This window comes from Equus przewalskii, chromosome 13 (assembly GCF_037783145.1).
Source record: "Equus przewalskii isolate Varuska chromosome 13, EquPr2, whole genome shotgun sequence".
Lineage (NCBI taxonomy): Eukaryota > Metazoa > Chordata > Mammalia > Perissodactyla > Equidae > Equus > Equus przewalskii.
The window spans coordinates 5404064-5419063 of NC_091843.1; the positions used below are offsets into that span (position 1 = coordinate 5404064).

The window sequence follows — 15000 nt, forward strand, 5'->3', positions numbered from 1 at the left end:
CCGCAGGCACTCTGGGCCTCACCCCCGGCTCTCTAGGCACCAGGCTGTGGCTATACATGAAGCTGGGAGCCGTTTCCTGCCTGCATCTTTCTCTGCACTGCCTGTGCCCTCTCTCCGGCCTGAGCAATCTGCCGTGTTCCCCAGCGGATATCAGACGCGGATTTTTCTCATAAAATTGAGCACCGAGTAATTTTTCTTCCCTTTCAAGTATAATTCTCACTGTCGCTATTTCTCCTTTACGCTTCATACAAATAGTTTTTAAAAATTACAAAGTAGCTTTCATAGAATTCTAGTTTTAATAACAAACCATCACCAATTTGTTAAATATAAGCAACATTTAGGTCAAGTTGTGGCAAACATGATCTAGTTTTAAAATATGACTACTTTATAAAATAAAAATGTTCTAATAGCATAAGAGCTGGATAGGATCTTAAAATGAGCCACCATTTTAAAGCTCACCATATAGATGAGGAAAGCGAGGCCCAGACAGAGAAGTGACTTCGTGGGCTGTGTGACCGGTGCTGGGGTAGAAGAAAGTCTGGGAGGTCCCAAAGTGGGAGTGGACTCCCAGCCCTGCCAGGCCATGCTTTCCACTCTACTACTCACTTTTAGCTGTTTTATTCCCTCAAATATATCAAGTGCTGTCTCCACAGAATTGGTCTCTTTGAGGCCCTCCTTTTTCCTTTGAAATAAAAACCAGTCTACTGACAATGCGCAGTTCTGACCACGATAACCCCGGGGTGGCTCCGCAGCGCGTGTGAGCAAGGAGACCGGCACGGAGGCCTCACGAAGACTCTTCTTCGACAGGCAGAGAAACAGGAGAGAGATGGAGAAAGGAACCACGACATTTCTGGAGATTGTGTCACATACAAGGAACTGTGCTAGAGGTTGTCTAAGAGCGAGCTCCTGCCGTGCGCCAGTGCAGAACATTCTATCTCAGTTTTCACAATGGTGTGCTTTATGCCCACGGTGCACAGTTTCCAGAAGAGGAAAGTAAGATTCTGAGATGTCACACACATCCACCCCTTGTCTATCCAGCAAGGGAGGAAGCAGGCTTATTTTCAGACTTCAGGCCACGCCCACTAAAACAACACTGAGAGCTCGGATCGACTGGCTTGTATGTGGTGGACAGAATGACGGGCCCCCCAGGAGGTCCACATCCTAATCCCCACGCACGGTGAATATGTTACCTCATATGGCAAAGGCACTTTGCTGATGTGAGGCATTTAAGGGTCCTGAGACTGGAAAACTGTCCTGGACTACGACGGCGGGCTTGATGTAATCACAAGGGTCCCTACAAGGGAAGGAGGCAGGCAGGAGAGGCAGAGAAGCAGACTGGAGGACAAGCAGAGGATGGAAGGACGCAGGGCCACGGGCCAAGGGATGCGGGCAGCCTCTGGAAGCTGGAGACAGCACGAAGCAGATTCCCTCTTGGATCCCCCAGAAGAAACGCTGAACCATTTTAGACTCCTGACCTCCAGACTGTGAGAAGATGTGTTGCCTTAAGTTACTAAACATGTGGTAGTTTGTTACAGCAGCAACAGGAAGGTAACACACCACTATACTGGCATGAGAAACACCAGACTTGGTAACCTGTCCCCGCCTCACCAATGTCACAAACAGAAAGGTCATCAGGAATGCCAAGGAACATTGTCACACAGGTGGCTGATGGCAAGCCGGAGAACATTCTAATGATTAACTAGGACTCTCCCGTTCTCATTAGACGGCATTGTCACACACGAACCTTCAAGGGCATGCAGAGTTTTCACTTCTTCCACTCTAAATAAACCATCCAGTTTCCATACTTAGGAGTCCCATGTTTTTTTTTTTAAACTTATTTCCTATTCCACACTGAAAACATTGGGGCCAGGCATTGTCCCCGTCACTGTCCTGGGTCACTCGACTCCCTCCTCACCCACCGTCCGCCAGCCTGGCCTGGCCGCCTGGGTGGTGGGCGGAGAGCGGCTCTTTGCACTGGGCCAGGGCGCCAGCGGCAGGCCGACGGGGCGCTGGGGATCCCTGTCATGGAAGCCTGGACCCGCTCCATTTTATACCGTGAGGCGGCCAACAGAGAGGGCTGCAGCTTGGGGCCCTGACCCCACAGTGGCTTCTGGGGCGAAGGCTCCCCCATGGCCTCGGCCACCATGCGGGGTACCTGGGCAAGTCCCCTTTGCACCCGCCCGCTGTGGCTTGGGCGGGGTCTGGCCACTTGGTCGGCCTGCAGCATCCCGCAGATCTGTGCTCTGGGGCGTGTCCTGTCGTTCCCCCAGCTCCTAGCACACTCAGTCCCGACCAGCGGGCTGCAGTGGGGGGCCGGGGCCTCCGCGGGCACCTTCGTGGGAAGGAGGCAAAGTCGCTGGGCTGGTGCGGAGGGGATGGATCAGGGTCCCCGCAGTGTGGTTGATGTGGAGACAGCACAGCCATCTGGCACCTGCTGTCTCTGGACTTGCCCCTCTCCCCACCAAGACTGAAATTGGTCCAGATTAAGAGATCTTTTTTAGAAGGTGTTCTTAAGCACCCCGACCACCCAAATGTGACAGTATTTCATGAGCAATGGATGGTGACAGTTTTACAGCAGGTGCTTCCCAACTAGGAGTTTCTGCAGAGCACACTGGGGGAAGTCATCACGTTGTGCAGTTTAATGATGACCCTGGGGGTGGCATGGACGATCATGGAGCCCCATGGTTCAAAAGAAAGTCTCAGAGAACAAGATAGATATTTTCCAACTGCAGAGGTGGCAAGGACAAGGGACAGTCCTCCCTCAAAGGGGCAGACTGCAAAGCACGCCGAAGAAAGTGTTCAAGAATGTGACTTCATCAGCTTTATAACACCTGGAGCAAGCGAAGGGCGCCATGGAGAGACTCAGAAGACAGCAGTGGGGAGGATCGACCCTGCCGTGTCTGCCTGAGGCTCTGAGAGTTATGCAGAACCTGCGAAACACCTTCACAAATTCAGGCTGGGAAAGGAGACAGGGATGGCGGAGCCTCACAGCCACAGGGGGACCATGTGAAGAGCTCCCCCAGCAGTTCACTAACCACTGACCAGCTAGGTCAGCAACTGCAGACGGTCAGCAGCAAGACGTTACGGTTGACACAACACCATATGGGCAGATTTCTGATGTTCAACAAACTCATTTTCCAAGATCTGATGAAATGATGGAATAGGGGTGCAGAGAAGCGAAGGAGACATAAGATTCTGGAACAGAGACTTCAGGAGGAAATGCCTGGTGAAGGGATGTCTCTGTATGTTTAAATAGCATTATGTAGCTTCCTGAAGCTTGACCAACTGAGGCGCTCATTCTGACTTGAGAATCTTTTTCACGAATGATTTAAAAGATAAATTTAGATTTCAAAGGTATTAAAATATTTTTTTGATATGAGAAAAAAAGTAGGATTAAAAAATTTTTTTCTGGGGTCGGCTCCGTGGCCGAGTGGTTAAGTTTGCGTGCTCTGCTGCGGTGGCCCAGGGTTCGGATCCTGGGCGCGGATATGGCACTGCTCGTCAGGCCACGTTGAGGCGGCGTCCCACATCCCACAACTAGAAGGACCTGCAACGAAGGTATACAACTATGTACGGGGGGGTTTGGGAAGATAAAGCGGGAAAAAAAAAGGAAGATTGGCAACAGTTGTTAGCTCAGGTGCCAATCTTTAAAAAAAAACAAATTTTTTTTCTGTGGTTGAGTGACACCCCTTTATGCTAAGAAACAAAGTCACTTAAAGACAAAATCACTTACTAGGGATGTCAGCTATCTGGGCCCATTAATAATTACAGCATTAGATTGCATCAAAATGAGTCATTCCTAAAGAGGTTATTTTACATATTATATATTTATTGATGCATTAATTAAGCCCTCAAAGGGGACAGAAATAACCTCTTAAAGGGGAAAAAACCTGTTAAAATTTAATCTCTTGGCTAAGGCTTTGGGTAAATACAGTATCATGGAGCCTGATCAAAATAAATTTCTCAAAGTGTTTTTATTCATTCATCCAAAAACAAAAGTAATTTATGCATTCAATATCCACTGAAGGCCTTTACTGTACCCAACACTGGCTTGGCCCTGGGTTTGGACAGACACAACAGACAAGAAACAATAAGCTGAAAAACAAACACATTCTTTTTTTTTGAGGAAGATTAGCCCTGAGCTAACTGCTGCCAATCCTCCTCTTTTTGCTGAGGAAGACTGGCCCTGAGCTAACATCCGTGCCCATCTTCCTCTACTTTATATGTGGGACTCCTACCATAGCATGGTGTGCCAGGTGGTGCCACGTCTGCACCCAGGTCTGAACCGGCGAATCCTGGGCCGCCAAAGCGGAACACGCGCACTTTAACCGCTGTGCCACCAGGCCGGCCCCAGCAAACACATTCTAATAAATAGAGCCTAAATTTCCTCAAACACTTACAGACGCCCTTCCCACGCAGAGCTTATTGTGTGGACATCACCCAACTCGGCTGGTGAAGTCTTCAACTTACTCTCTTACTGACCTGGGTATATCTTACTGAAGACTGTGATATGAATGACCCTAGTATCCAAGTTTGGACACGCTTTTCAAAAATACCCATTATTTCAACGAAGTAAACCTGCTTTGAAATCCACACTAATTCAGTTACAGGATTTCTAAGCTTTTAAAGTGGAAGTGAGGGCCAGGCCACAGATTCTCTATTCATAACACTATAAGCCTATTGGAAATGTGAGTTAACTCCATCTTTTGTCAAGTCCTTATTCAGATTACATCACAATCTTCATCCACAATTCTGGGAGGGCAATGCTGCCTTCCTTTTGCCTGCGTGTCACACAGTCAGCGCACAGCTATGCAAGCACGAGGACCGTCCCCTGACTCCTAGGCCCAGGACCGCCTCCCACCGCACAGAAGCCTTCCCGGCTGGTTAACGTCTGCTGCAATGAGGCAATGGTGATCAGTTTAGTTTCCAAATACGCTCATTGAACCAGCTGGTTAGCTGAACTTGAATTCCTGGCTCCAGGCTGCACCTCCCGAACTGTCCTGTAACTTGGACCCTCTGGACGGGAGGGCTGAGGGGAGGCATAAGCAGAGCTTAGAGACCGTCTTTGTGGAGGCAGCAGACCTGAGTTCCAGCTCCAACTGCACCGACGACTCTGTGAGCTCGTATCCATTAGCCCATGGCTCCCAGTTTCTCTATCTTTATCGACAAAATTAGGATATGGCCTAATAACACCCACTTATTCTAAGAGCTTTCCTTATATCATTTCATCTACCCTCAGACCAGTTTGGTTACAAGCTCTAGTCATCAGTTCCAGAACCCCGCTCCCTGGAGAGGTGGTTGTGACCCAGAAAGCATTTCCCTGGACATCGGGATTCAGTAGAGCTGTGGTGGGACCTAGGAATCAGATATTTCAGGAAGTACCCCAGGGGTATCCTATGATTAGCTAAGTCTTGGAAACACTATGCTGGAAAGAATATAAAAATTATAAATAAATAATGACCAAAGGCCCTGCCATTTGAGGGACGATGCTTATCCTCCTGCAGGGGCAATATACACATTTAGGTGACTGCCTGGCCAATCATGCTGCTTGCTGTCCCTGTTCTTTCTGGCTGGTTCCTGTTGAGGGAGGCTCCCAGCCCCACGGCCCAGTGCCTACCCTGACGACCTACTGAATCAGAACTGGACCTGAACAAATGCAATCTGGACCAGAGTCCTGAGTCCGTCCCTTCCTTTCCAGGCAGTCACGGGGTGAGTCACTTCACAGCTCTGAGACTCAATTTCCTCATCTGGAAGATGGAGCTGAGGGCTGGCTCACAGAGCTGGCAGGATGAGCAAGCTGAGGCGTATGAGGGGGCTTTTGAACCTTTATTTATTGCAAGATGCTAAATGAAGGCAGAGCCCATTCGTAACAAGCCAGTCCTTGGTGACTGGAAGGGCTCAAGCTGTGCCCACCAGCGCAGGCACTGCTGGCGGGGGTGGGGAGGCATGCAAGGGGGCTCAGTGGCCAGGGCTTCTTCCGAAAGATGAGAAGAAATGTCTAGGAAAAAGAACTTTCCTCCAAGATAAACTTTATTTCAGACTTTCAGCTACATGCCAGGAAAATGCTTAACTGTTAGAAAAAGAATTTTCCAAAATTTCCAACAAGTTCTCAGGAAATGTGCTTTATCAGGGATTCAGTAACAAAGCTCTTCACCCCTGGCTAAAGATGAACAATGAGAATTAACTTATTAAAACTGAAACCTGGCGTTGATTACAACCACTGCAGTTTGAAATAGTTAACAGTCTGGCTGCCCTGGTTTGTTTAGTAAGGGCCAGGCTGGTGTGAAACAGCCTGTCAACGTCACTGACGGGGGACATGACTGAGTGCCCATTATGTGACAGACACTGGGCTTTCCATGTATGGTTAGATAGCAAATCTTAATTTCAGCCCTCCAAGAAAATGTCCCCTATTTTGTAAAGTCGCTCAGAGAATCAAGTGTCTCGCCTAAAATGACACAGCGTGGAAGTGGGGGTTGGGCCTGACTACAACACACTGCTGACCCTGGGGAGGCCAGAGAGGACATGTCTGCCAAGGGCCATCACCCTACACAGCACATTTACCCAGTCGTTTGGCTTTGGGCTGGTCCTCCACACTCAGCATTCCTTTCTTATGGGCGTCGCCAGGCAGGAGACCAAATTACAAATCAGAAAGCTGAATCCTGTACAAAGAATTAGATTCTTTCACAGGGCATTTCCACTCAACAATGGCTTTCTGCTGCACACCCTCCTGTATTCCAGGGAACCTTTCTAGAATCAGGAAGACATGGAGAGCTACTGCCTTCTGCCTGTCTCCCTGCCATGGTCCTCCCCAGCGCACAATGCACAGCTCCTTCTTCTATTGACTGTGAAACACCCAGCGGACAATTCAGTCATTGTTCATATCCCAGTCCTTAAGATCAACTTTGGGTTTGGGTTTCTTAATCAATTTCTTAGGATGCATAAAATTTTTACCCATTTTTTAAAAAAAATTCTATTGGTTTCCACTTGAGACAGTGGCATCAGCCTGTAAAAATGATCAAATACTACCAAACTAGTATTTTGGACATAGTCATCATTGAATATTTCACCACCACTTTGAAGAATTGACGCACAGATTAGATAGACTGCCTATGAAAATATTTTACAAATTAATAATTAACTAAAAACTTAACTTTGAACTTTGTACAATTAAGTGTAAGTCTGAGACATAATTTTTCACTTTCTAGACAACAGTCAACTTATTTTTTTTTTTAAGAGACTGTTAATTACTGCTACTGACTTCTTACCTTTAACCTCAAGCAGAAGTTTGGTTGCACCCATGGCCACAGTCCAGCTGAATGCACCTAACGACGGCTTGCGTGGTAGGGTCTCAATGCCCATTTCATTCTAAGGCATCAGAGAGCAAATATGTCGGACGGTGGACCAGCCTGTGCACTCAGTCTAACCCTGAATACACTGAGAGCATCTGATATCAGAGCTGGACAGACCCTTCACTCCAAACAGCATTTTTTTTACAAGCGAGACACCTGCAGTCCTGAGGGGAGAAAGGACCTCCGTGGGGCCCCAGAACTTCTTGGTACAGCCTCCGCTCATCCTCCTGAAGAGCTCCCCTTCATCTTACATATCTTATGTGTCAAGGCTGAGTCCAGCTCTGTGAGAGCTGCAAAGCCCCCTCATCTCCCTGTGTACCCGGCCCCTGCCACCCCCTGGCATCCATTACGATGCCTGGAACATGGAAGCCGCTCAGTAAACTGTGGATGGACATAAGGAGGGAAAATCTAGAGGCACCCAAATCAAACTTCAAAAGTGAGGTAGAAGAGAGATGATGACTTTGAGAAAAGTGCAAACAAAATGCCATGGGGATTCAGAGGGCAGTGGCCCATGGACTGGTGATGTGCCCATACTCTTATGTCACTAAGAGCTGGGCTTTTTCAAGCAGGCACTCAACAAATATTCATGGGGGGTCTACTCAGTGCAGACAAATGCTGGGTGCAGGGGAGAGAGAGGAAAGCAAGACAAACAGGCCCTGATCATAAAGAGAGAATAAAACAAGCAAGGAAACACAGTTAATTCCTTTTTTTTTTTTTTTTTTTTGAGGAAGATTAACCCTGAGCTAACTTCTGCCAATCCTCCTCTTTTCGCTGAGGAAGACTGGCCCTGAGCTAACATCCATGCCCATCTTCCTCTACTTTACATGTGGGACGCCTACCACAGCATGGCCTGTCAGGCCGTGCCATGTCCGCACCCGGGATCTGAACCAGCGAACCCCAGCCCCCGAAGCGGAACGGGCGCACTTACCGCTGCGCCACCGGGCCGGCCCCAACACAGTTAATTCCAACTGGTGACAAATGCTATTAAAGAAAACACACAGGGGTAATGTAACAAAGGATGTGTGCGTGAGGGGGGCAATTTTAGACAACACTGTGAGGAGAAAGCATCTTTGAGGAAGCTGAGACTCAGATGGCCTCACCCTACAGACGCCAGTTGTGTGACCTTGTGCAGGTTACTCAGCCTCTCTGAGCCCCAGCTTTCTCATCAGGATCATGAAGGCAAAACCAAGTATCTCACAGGGCTGTAAGAATGTACAAGTAAACAGACCTAAAGCACCTGCCACCTTTCGTAGATATTGTGGTTATGGTCATTCTGGGAAGGCTGGAGACATGTGCCATGTGGGAAAGATAAGGAGGGCAGCACGGAAATGCAAGCGCCACTGCTATCCAATTCCTTGCCTCTCGCTTCCCTACTAGACTGAGTTCTAGGGCACCGGCCCCGAGGAGGAGAAGACAAGAGCTGGGAGCACGATGGGCTTGGGGGTCGGGGTCACCCGGCCACCCAGCAATCGCTCGCGCGGTGGCCTGTCCCCGCGGCAGCCATCTTGGATGTCCTCCCCGCGGCGAGTTTCATCATGCGGCCACCGGGACCGCTAGGCAGGGCGCGCGGGGGCGTGGATGGCGGAGCCCCCTCCCGTCGGCGGCGGGACCCACTCCGCGGCGGGCGCTCCGGAGAGCTCGGGGGGAGGTCAGGCTGCCGGAGGAGGGGAGCTGTCAGGCAGCGGCATGGCAGGGGTCGCAGGTGCAAGGACCCCCGGCCCCGGGAGTCCCGGGCGTGCCGATGGGGCTTCCGACTCGGAGCGCCGGGCCTCCCTGCAGCCTGCCGCCTGCGCGCTCCCGCCCGAGCCCGCGCCCCCCGCCAGGTCCCCGCGCGCTTCCCACCCGCCGCGCCAGGCCCGCCGCCCGCCACTCACCGTTCCCGGGGCCGCCGCTCCCGGACCCGCGCAGCGCCGCCTCCGCGCCGCCGGAAGCCCTCGCCCGCCGCCGCGGCCCCGCGCGCCGCCGCCAGGAGCGCGCCCTCGGAGCGCGTGCCCGGCCAGCCACGCGGCCAGGCCTGGCCGCTCCCGTGCCCGCGCCTTCGCCCGCGCTCCTCGCCGCGCCCCCGGTCTGCATCCGGAGCTCCCACGTTCGCGCTCAGGGCGGTGCGCGGCTCTGCCCTGGCCGGTGCCGCTGTTTGCCGTTCCGGTTTCCCCGGGGAAGCCGCCCCTCACTTGCTCGTTTCCTTCTTCCCAGGGGCTTGCATGGAGTCAGCATCCATTCACTCGCTCCCTCATTTATTCACCTAAACTTGTGTTTCCCTAAGGGTGGACTTTGGCACCACTGGTGCTACAAGGCGATTTTAGGTGGTACGAGTGCCACGACCCGATTTAGGTCTTAAAAAGAGTCACTGGCTCTGTGTGGAGAGTAGGTTGTAGCGGGGATGACGTGAGGGCAGAAAGAGGCCACTAGGGAGGCTGCCGTGGTTAACCAATCAGAGGAGAGACGATGGTGGCTTGGACCAGGGGGCTAACAGTGGAGGTGGTGAGAATTATTGGATTTGGGGCATATTTTGAAGGCAGATGAAACCTGATAAATAGTGACATCATTTTCATAGATAGGAAGATTTCATTTTTAAAGTTGTAAATTCTCCCTAAAGTAACCTATGAATATAATGTAATTCCAAACAAAATTCTGACAACTCTAGTGTGTATAAGACTGTGTGTGTATAACTTGACAGGTTGACTGTAAAACGTGTATGGAAAAATAAAGACCCAGAAATAGCCACAACAATTTTGAAGAGAGAGAGCAAGGTGGGCTGACTTACCCTTATATTTACCAAGTAAATATAAAACTTGTTGAAAGCGATGGTAAAGAAGAGAGGCAGTGCTTCGTTCAGGGATCAACAAACAGCTTAGCACAGCCAAACAGAGTCATCGGGTGCCCCTGCAGGTAGAGAAACCTGCTGTGGGCTGGGACCCCAGGATGGCGGGGAAGGTTAAAGATTCTTTGAATGATCCTGGGGCATTTGAATCCCTACCTTATACCACATACAAACTCAACTCCAGATGGATTAAAGACCAAAAGATGAAAAACAAAACTCCCAAATTTTTAGCAGACAATTGGGGAGGGTATGTTTATGACCCTGAGATAAGGAGGCATTCTTAAATAAACACGAAAAGTATGAAATATAAAGGAAAGATCAAAAAGTTAAGCTTCATTAAAACTCAAAAATCCATGCTCATCAGTGACACCGAAATAAAAGTGAAAGAGTTCGCAGACTGGGAGGAAATATTTTCAACACATGGATCTGGCAAAGGATACATATCCAGAAAATATAAAAAACATTTACAAATTAATAAGAAGAAAGAGAAACAACCCAATAGAAAACATACAACAAACATGAATACTTGGAACTCACACAGGGGGGAAGACAAATGGCTCTGATGCAGAAGAAAACATATTGACCCTGGCTAGTAATTTGGGCACTCAGCCTAGGTTTCATAGAGAGTTTTTTTGTGTGTGATGGTCCTTATTCTCAGAATTCCTATGAGTGGTTAACCAGTTTCTGCTCTTTACCATACCCACTGCCAAGTGTTGGACTCAAAAGATTAAAAAAGAAAAACCTCTCTCAAAGAGTTTATTGGCGAAAGAGCTTATTGGCAAGGAGATAAACATGTAAACAAATAATTACAATGAATGATTACAACTCAATATAAAAATTGCAACAGTGTAACGTGAGCTATATAACTAAGTATTATGAGTGGGGATTGACAAGCTCTGCCTGCAGAATGGGGATGCAAGAGACATATAGGAGATACCCAGTGTATCAGTTATCTGTTGCCACAATAATGCTACATACAGAATAACCACAAAATCTCGGGAGTATACAACAGTAAACAGTTATTTTTGTTTCCAAGTCTATACATTGGCTGGCAGTTCTGCCGATCTGAGCCGGCCTCTGCAAGGCCTTCACGTGTGTCTGTGGTCAGCTGTGGGCTATCAGTGGCTTTGTGGATCTTGGCAGAGCTCTCTTGTGTGCCTGGGACCTCAGCCGGGACAAACAGACTGATTTGGCTCTGTGCCACGTCTCATTCCTCCAGCAGGTGAACCTGGGCACGTTCACGTGGCAATGGCAGGGGAAGGGAGGGAGAAAGACAGAGAGACTCAAGGTCTCTTAAGGCCAAGGCTTGCAACTGGCACACTTTCACTTCCACGTGATGCTTTTGGTTAAATCAAGTCACGAGACCAGCCCAGATTTAGGGAAAAATAGACTTTATCACCCGATGAGAGGAGCTACATAGTGACATTGTAAATAGGTGTAGATATACAGACAGGTGGAGAATTGGGGACATCATTCTTCAAAAATTCTGCCACGTAGGTTTTTTTGCCGAGCATTCCAATTTCTTTTGCGGAGCTCCCCTCCCTGATAGCGTATGGTCCTGGTCAGACTTTCGGTCACGACACTCTCTCTCTCATGCCTGCCACAGTCATGGGTACATGACCCAAGCTGGGCCAAACAGAAGCCAGCCCTGAATTTGTATGTCAACATACGAAAAGAAAGAGAAGTCGTCCCCTCTCCTGTTCCGCCTGGGATTGCTAAACTGGGAGAACGTGGACCAGGGGCTGCCAGTGCTGCTTTCTGCCAGTCTGCAGAAGTGAAGCAAAGCTGAAAGATGCAGGAGAGAGAGAGTTCAGATGACATCATTTTGGACCCTGGGCTCAGCCACTCCTGAAGCTGGATCTGCCCTCTGGATTTCCAGTTATGGGAGCCAATAAATCCACCCACATACGCATATTTTTGTTTTTTTAAGTAGAAGCTCTTTTGAGTTAGATTTCTATCCTCGACTAACTGTGGGGGTTCACAGCGGTGGTGACTTTTGAGCTGAGTGTAACTAAATTTGAGAAAAGTAGGAAGACGAGGCATATAAAGGAAGAAGAAAGGAGCTGAGGATTGAAGAATAAAAAGCAAGTGTCTGGGTGTGTTCCCACCTTTGGTTTAAATAAGCATCTTTCAAAAACAGCTTCCACTGAAGCTAAAAATAGTATTTTTCAGCTTTGTTGATAGGAAAACTGAGTGCTTGGGAATTCTCGCTAGGCCTGCATTGTCAAAGGTTGCAAAACCCTTACATTCTAATATGGACTTTGAACCCTTCAGGGCACAGCAAAAACAACTCAATGCCGAGTCAGCAAAGACGCGGACATTTCTGAGCACAGTGAAAGTTCAGTGAGCTGAAGAAAGAGCTGGCTGAATCCGTCACAAGATGAAGGTTTCCTCGTGGTAGAGTCGGGCATTCAGTGAGAATCAAATTTTTTTTCAATTAACATTTTAATGAAAACTTTCAATTCCAGCTTATATTAGCAAAGTTATTTTCAGTGGTAAAAGAAAATACATAACCATATGAATTTGAAAAGTACGGTAAAGTTCACGTTCCACTCTACCACTCCCAGCAACCTCCCTGTTAGATTTTTAGTATATTTCCTTTTCTTTTCTGACTCATCAAACTTCTGTGCATCCTGTACCTGAGGCTGAGCTCTCTGTACTAACACCCGGGATCACGGGGCCCGGCACTTGCCAGCACAGGCTCTGGAGCCCCACCAACCCGGCTCTGATCCCGCCTCTGCCCCGACTGGCTGTGAGACCCTGAGCAACGAGTCCCTTAACTTCTCGCGCCGTGGTTCTCTCTCTGGAGTAGGAAAAGGCTGTCACCTGCGTCCTGGGGCTGTTGTGAAGAGGACCTGAGATGATGTATTTGCAGAGACTAGCAGGGCGCCTGGCCCCCGGGAGCCTTGATCATCGAGAGCTTCTGTTATTCAGGTTCCAGAGTCATGGCTCCTGCAGCACCCCGTAAATCTCTCGGCAGGCTCTCACCGCCCAGCATTTAACCATAGCCTTACGGTCCTTCTTCTCGCTAGACCGTGAACCCTGTAAAAATGAGAAAGTTGATCTTATTCAACTTTCTGTGCCCAGCACAGTGCGGACATATGGAAGATCCAGTATTCTTTTTTGCTAAATATGGGGTTAGAATCATGATGCACATATTTTATGATCTGCTTTCTTCAGTTAAAGTTATATTTTATAAACATTTTCTTGGGTTGCATTATAATCTTCACTGTTCGTTCATTCATGCTTTTATTCAGTACATGCTTATCGGACACCAGTTATGCATCCGTAACTGTTCCAGGTGCTGGGGACTCTACACTGAACAAATTTAACCCCCTGCCCTCAGGCAGCTGACACTCCAGGAGGGGCAGACGGACAGTGAACACAATGAACGAGGACAGCAGTGGCGATGGCAAGTGCTGTCCATACGTAAATCATGGCAGGTGGCAGGGTGTGTGGTCAGGGCCGACCTCTGGGGGAGGGTCCTTTCTCATTTGAATGACTGTAGAACTTTCTGTTGAGTGGCTATATCAGCATCACTCAACCTGGGAGGGGCCTCACTCCCACTCTCCACTCAGGGGCATTTGACTGGTGTTTTTTCTCAGGACAGGGGAAGACCTGGAGATTCAGGGTCCAGCAACTCAGCAGAACCTTATAGAAGGGAGGGACGGGAATAATAGTAACTGAGTGCCCGCTGTGAGCTGGGCACGTAGTAGTCGCTTTCACAAACGTCTTCTCTAGTCCTCACAGAAACTCGAAGTGGTTAACTACTTATATACATCAGGGATCACTAGAAAAACAGAACCAATAGGGTATGTCTTGGTTTCTATCCCTTTTTGTCTGTCTACCTATCCATCTATCTATCTGTCTATCTGTCATCTATCTACCTATCTATCCATCCATCTATCAATGGATCACTCTGTCTATCCACCCATCCATCAATCCATCTACCCATTCATCTATCTATCTACCTGTCTATCTATCTATCATCTATCTTTCTATCTATCCATCTATCTATCCATCCACCCATCTGTCCATCAATCCATCCACCTTTCTATCTATCTATCTATCTATCTATCTATTGAGAGATTTCTGGTAAGGAATTGGCTCACATGATTGTGGGGGCTGGCAAGCCTGAAATTTGTAGGGTGGGCGAGCAGGCTGGAAACTTAGACAGGAGTTAATGCTGCAGTCTTGAGAGGCTGAAATTCTCTCAGAAGACTAATTTTTGCTCCTAAGGCCTTCAACTGATTGGATGAGGCCCACCCACATTATGTAGGACAGTCTTCTTTATATGAAGTCAACTGATTGTAGATGGTAACCACATCTACAAAATACCTTAATGGCAGCACCTAGTGTTTGATTGAATAACTGGGCCTCTAGCCTAGCCCAGTTGACACGTAAAACCAAACATCATACTACTCTTACGTGATTTTACATCTGCACTTTCACTCTTGTCTCTAACAATCCATCCCCTTATCTTTTGAAGATATGAGTCAGATCCTATAATCCCTGCTTTAAAATCCTCAGTGGCTCCCAATTTTACTTAGAATAAAATTTGAACTCTTCATTGCGGCCTATGGACCCTCATGATCTGTCCTGTCCTGTTTTTCCAGTTTCACCATATGCTACTCTCCTCCTTGCTCATGTTAATATTACCAAACTTTCTGAATCCTGAATAGGCCAACTTATTCCTACCTCAGGGCCTTTGCATATGCTGTTCCCTGTACCTGGAAAGCTTTCAGGTCAAATGTCACCTCCTCAGAGAAGCCTTCCTTGACCAGCTGTCTGGAGTAGCCCCTCCCACTCATATTGGAGCTCATCATTCAT

At 48.4% G+C, this 15000-nt stretch overlaps 1 protein-coding gene across 37 annotated transcripts in view; it reads right to left on the reverse strand.

Moving 5' to 3' along the window:
- Positions 1-9363, reverse strand: part of SFXN1 (sideroflexin 1) — a 45649-nt gene extending 36286 nt beyond the window's left edge. For 6 of the 37 annotated variants that reach the window (XR_011525034.1, XR_011525025.1, XR_011525031.1 and 3 more), the window contains exon 1: positions 9224-9363. The gene's annotated coding sequence lies outside the window, so the exon portion shown is untranslated. Of the gene's footprint in view, positions 1-7265; positions 7366-8277; positions 8331-8577; positions 9107-9223 lie in introns of those variants that run through there. The other 31 variants (XR_011525033.1, XR_011525024.1, XR_011525030.1 and 28 more) reach the window with 16 other exon arrangements.
- Between the last annotated feature and the right edge of the window lie 5637 nt (positions 9364-15000).